The sequence below is a fragment of the Lolium perenne genome, chromosome 6 (genome assembly GCF_019359855.2).
Source record: "Lolium perenne isolate Kyuss_39 chromosome 6, Kyuss_2.0, whole genome shotgun sequence".
Classification (NCBI taxonomy): domain Eukaryota; kingdom Viridiplantae; phylum Streptophyta; class Magnoliopsida; order Poales; family Poaceae; genus Lolium; species Lolium perenne.
Window position 1 is genome coordinate 230,851,504 of NC_067249.2, and position 5,654 is coordinate 230,857,157.

The 5,654-nt window shown below is 39.1% G+C and overlaps 1 long non-coding RNA gene across 1 annotated transcript; it reads left to right on the forward strand.

Annotated features, from left to right (window-relative positions):
• Positions 1–1,558: 1,558 nt before the first annotated feature.
• Positions 1,559–2,849, forward strand: LOC139832155 (uncharacterized). Its single transcript, XR_011746822.1, has 3 exons — positions 1,559–1,713; positions 2,198–2,246; positions 2,797–2,849. It is a non-coding gene; the product is annotated as an uncharacterized lncRNA (long non-coding RNA).
• Positions 2,850–5,654: the final 2,805 nt, after the last annotated feature.

Genomic DNA, 5,654 nt, shown 5'->3' on the forward strand with positions numbered 1-5,654 from the left:
TTATTATCTCTACTACTTAAAAAGACTAAACATGTTCTCTATTCTCCCACTACGTCAAGCCCTTTCGTCGTCGCTCCCACCGTGTTTCGCCCGCGGACGCGCCCTTTGCTCTAGCCCCTACTCCCCCCCCCCCCCCCGCACCTCACCACCGCATCTGACGCCCCTCCGACCTCCTCCAACGCCTCCTCACACCGGCCGCCGGATCCTGTTGTCACCGCCTCCATTACATTGATCATATCCTCCACCGCTCGTCTCGGGGGCATGGAGGCTAGGCGTACTACCCAGACCATGAACAAGAACAAACGCACGGAGACGCGGAACGAGGCATAGGTCCCCGAGATCATGGATGGAAGCCCAGATCCGAATTTCCCTCTTGATATCATGGGGTAATATTCTGGAATAAGATTCGTGGTGCTTAAATAGGAGACTCCACTGAAAGTTAGACTTAACTTTATCTACTCTGGGATGGGTTATGGTTTAGTAGAGGGGATTGTTCAATTTTTGTGCGAGAAGCATCAAAATCATGGTATGGCCAAGCTCATCGACTCTGTCCTCGACATGGTCTGCAAGCGCAAGGAGACCAAGAACTTCGACTGCCTCCAATGTATTAAACATGGTACCATGTTTATTTGTACTCTGAATAGTAATGCACTAGAACTACAAGAGGTGAAATCAATGGATTTTAGTACAAGGATAGGAGCATATTATAGAAAATACTAATTTTTAGTAATAAGTTACAGCTAGGTATTGACACATTAAGTAGGACCTACTTTGATTGCACACTACCTTGACCATTCCAGTGCCATTGTAGCTTTATCTGATGGCTTACTTTGATTGCACACTAACTGATGACCTTTTCTTTACTATTGAGCGTGAACAGGGAGGGGCCATCGTCAGTGCTGGCCATGCGGCGGCAGCAAGTACAAGGCAAGGTCGCTTGAAGAGAGTGGAGGAAGAGGACAAGGATTCAGACTAATGCGTAAGTCCATTACCTTTGGCAAACTTCTTACTTAAGAAGATGAACGAACTATGCACTGTATTACCTTTCGCAGACTTCTCAGTTCTCAGTTAACAAGAAAATGGCTGACACTGACAGCGAGGACATACAGCTGCTTGTATGTGATAGTGGCACTGGAAGGTCAAGGTTAAAAATCTTTCTCGCAGTGTTTCATAATCGTTTACTGCATTTGTTAACATATTATGTATTCTGGTTTCACTGCTTGCCAAAACCTCACGCAAAGTATGCTGGTTCACTATGGTCATTATATTTAGACATTTGTATGCATTATATAGAAAGCATCAGCCAAACGTTAGATACTTGGCATGAAAACTAGCATTAGTTCTCTATTCATTCAAGTTGGAAACAATTGTGTTGTGGAATCATTGACCTTTATTGCATCTTAATGAAAAAGTATGAGCATCTAATTTATGAGCCCCCTTACCTAAAAATATATGAGGCATCTATATGTAAAGGTGCAAGTAATTTACTCGGAGATGTCATAATAATCTATATGAAGTACTTTATACACTTATCGTTTACAAGAGGAAAACATGTTGAGAAATCTCATTATTCCTCAAGTTTGACAATAGTAACTTAGTAAATTGGAAGAGCTTTGTGCCTACAGGGTATTCTGAATTCATTATTGAATGAAGATTTAATTGGAAGAAAGCGGACATGAAGAAAGGAATTATTGGGATTCATTTTTCGTATATGTAAGTATAGTGGTATGGAGTGCCATTTTATATTGAGTCTATATATCTCGAGGAAATATGCTTGTTCAGACTTACATTAAAAGTCATATAGTTATGGATTCGATGTCACTTATTTTTTGCTAGCCAATATAATAAGCTTGTACAGACATTACTGGATGTGTATTGAAGTTCTGTTCCTTTTAATTCAGTTATTGAACACATCAACTCTGTTGCTGCTAGGCCTTGGTATTTTAGGTTCCCTCCAATTAGCCTGAATATTTTCGAGGATAAGCACTTTTGAGGAATTGTGAAGTACTTCGGTATAGTTGTGAATTAAGATTTTATAGATCTTGAGTTTAATTAGTATCCATGAGCAGTTATAGGACCAACATAGATGCAGATTTTCAATTATTCGGCCACGTTAACATGTTAGATTTCTGACATATAAGTATCTTCTTTTGGTTCATCGACATGCGCATTTATGCTTTACTCTCCATTGGCGTAGATTAATCAAGAATGGGAACACAACCTTAGCCTTTGCCATGCAAATCCTGGTAAGAACATTCTGCAGGAGCAGAGTTGAAAGAATGTGCTATTGGCAAAATTACAGTACAGTATCTTGTAGGTTATTTTAGCATGAGTTCTAAACTTTTGATTTGCAGTATAGCCGTTGTTCCATCTGTTTCTTTTAACATTGATAAATAGCAATTGTCTTACTCATGCTGCGGCAATTTTTTTGCCCCAGGTTGTTGATCATATAGCATGCACTCAGTCCCACATTATATACTGTGCCTTCTTTGTCATTAGCAAAGTTTTCTCCCTCCACGATCATCCAATATATCTCATGTGCTGCCTTGCTTGCTCCTCAGTCCCTCTTTGGCATTAGCAAAGTTTTGTTCTCTCTTGTAGCTGCTCAATCTTTTAGAAATAAAAATATTCAATGGTGCTGAAGAGAATATGAGGTGAAGGAAAATGTGGTGTGCTAATTATTCTGACCATTCAGAGATAATTGCCTTGCTAAGATCTCTCTCTCTCTCTCTCTCCTATGAAAAATATACAACTACATTTTGTTTTGTTTTGAGTGGTTGCTAATTCTTGTGCTAGATTGGCCGCTGCTTCCTCACCACGCACGAAGCCAGTGCAGACCCGCCCGCTCCTCAAACCAATCTTGCAAACTTTTGTTCACATCTTAGATTGCTTTTCATGTTTTAATGGTTGGAAGTCAGTACTACTAATATGAACCTTGCAGGCAAACGAGATGAATTTGTCTAATTGACCTTTCATCAGTTTGTTCGTCAATACTCATCTCTTAGCTGAAGTCAATACTCCCATATACAATCTGTTATTCTGGATGCTGCTGATGATGAAGAAGAAGACCTTTGTTCTCCACCTTCAGATGAAAGAGCATTCTTTGTACCAGAGACTATTGTCGTTCAACTCTCTGAGGTACTAATATATTCATTTGAATTAGTGTTGTGTCTAATTAGCTTCCGTTATTATTAGCAGCCTGAAGTGCTAATAAGTGAGTCAGTGAGTATGGAAGTTCTCATTGAAGTTCTTTGCACCTCTAATTAGCAGCCTGAAGTTCTTTGACGAAATGGGTGAAGACGGAAGTGAGTACAACTACTTAGATTGCTCAGTTTTCCCTTTCTTATTGCATTCCGTAAATTATATGATAATTAACATTATATTTTGATAAAATTGAGAAATAAAAATGATGCATGCGTTCGAAACAAGAGGTAAAATAATAGCAGAACACTAAACAATTAAAATTTTGCAAAACCAGAACTTACTCACCATGTTGAAAGAGATCCGATCGGGATGCTAGAATTTGAACCTGGCAAGAGCCATCGATGAGGAAAACAAACCAACAAAAACCAAATTCAAATTTGGAAGCCAAGCCCCTTGGTACGATCAGCAAGCAATCCAGACCCTCGAGTTCTAATTTTTGATTTTTGAGACGAACCAAAGCAGCTCCTCAGCAGAAAGCAAGGCTCCATCCATGCACATCCTTCATATGTTTGTATAGTAGTCTTATTGGTCTATAGTTTTCTGAAATTTATTTATGTTAGTGCCTCCTATATGTTTGAAAACAGTCATTACTTCTATATGTCATTGGCATGCCTTATGTTCACTCAAAATTCCATCAAAGAAACTTCTCTGCATGAAGTTTTATCTTGTTTAAACATAGCATCGACTCCTCTATTCAGAACAATAAGAGAAGTGAATAACACAATAACTATATAGAAGGAAAGAGGAGGGAGTTAGACTCACCATGTGTTCAGTTCTATTATAGTTTTTATTCAAAAACTTTTGTTGCATTGTCTCCTATACATTTGGAAAATAACTTTTTATATTACTTATTAATAGGGCTTTCATTCAATTAAAAATTTAAAATCCAAACAAAGAAAACTTTCCTGCATAACCTCTTACCCTATTTAAACATGGCATAGACTCATTCAGTCTTATAAACAGTTTTCGAGTGAACAATATAAGTTAACAATATAAGAGAAGTGATTGATAACTTGCTAAAAGGAATGATATGTGAAAGATGCCAATATGATACCTGTGTGTAGCTGAGGAAATGGTTGTACGACTCCAAAATGATAATTACACAATATTAGTATTATATTCCCTTATTTGTGATAACTCAGTAAGTGGTCACGAGTATGCACCTATAACTGTATGAGTAGCCACACAAAGAACTTGGTTTTGGACAGTGAACATTTCCAAGACAACATCAACATGAAATGATCTGAGCTTAAGAGCCAAGACAACATCAACATGAAATGATCTGAGCTTAAGAGATCAGGGAAACCCAGAGGCTGATCTGCAGGGTTGCTAGCTCGCCTTGCTGGTGGCGGCTCTCCTACGATAGCTTGGATATCTTCACATAAATTACTTTTATATATTGTGGAAACCAAAGATACTTTAAGCCCCGTGGCAACGCACGGGCATTTGTACTAGTCTTATAACAAAGGCGTCATTGAGTTTAATGAAAAGGAGGGAATGAAACTTGGCATTATATGGGTTGACATACTATGTCGACCCCTCCTATAGTCCCAGAGTAGTGAGTTTGACATACTCCACGCGGCAACTTTATATATTTTCTGAATCAACATGCTCTTCGCCGACAACTTTTCTACGTGTCATCCATCTGAAGAAAAGGACTAAACATGCTATCTTTTCCAAACTATGTACTCGTCCTCTACCTAAGGTCACATTCGTGGGCTATGTATGTGCTGTCCTTTAGTTTTTTTTTTCCTCCTTTTTAGAGGCGATGTGATGTCCTTGTGGTTGAACTTTGATTTCAGCATATATAATTTATAAAGCGAAAAAGGCTTGTCTCTGTGTATTCTTTCTTGGGTCCATCTAACTCTCAGTAGAATTAAGCTAACTCTCAGCAACTGACGTCACGCACGCGCGTGCGTGTGTAGGATTTGGTTCGCGCCATCGAACCCACCGAGCGTCTGTTAATTTGTCTCAGCTCGCGTTCGGACAGATTTTTGTACGCATGACCGTACACAGGCACCATGCCACGCCGACCTCTACGCAAGCAAAGCATGGGCAGAGATAGTTTAATTCCTTGGTTCGGTACATTACGCCACTACACTAGCAAGCGCAAGCAAGTATATGAGTCAATGGAGTGGTTGTCACTTGTCAGATCACTTGCAGCTCAAACAACAAGATACCGCATGCATGTACGAGTGAAACAAAAAAAAAAGTAAAAGAGTGCTTAAAATAACTTTTAAAAGAGTGCGGCTACACATCTGCTTGCAACTCGAAAAATCATGATTGGAATCTCACTTGTAACTAGAAAAAATAATACTTGTAACTGGAGAAATTTGCAGTTGCAACCAAACTTGCAACTGGAGAAAGTCTCAGTTGCAACGACATTTACAACTGGAGAAAGTCTCGGTTGCAACTACACTTGCAACTAAAGAAAAATTCAAGTTGCAACC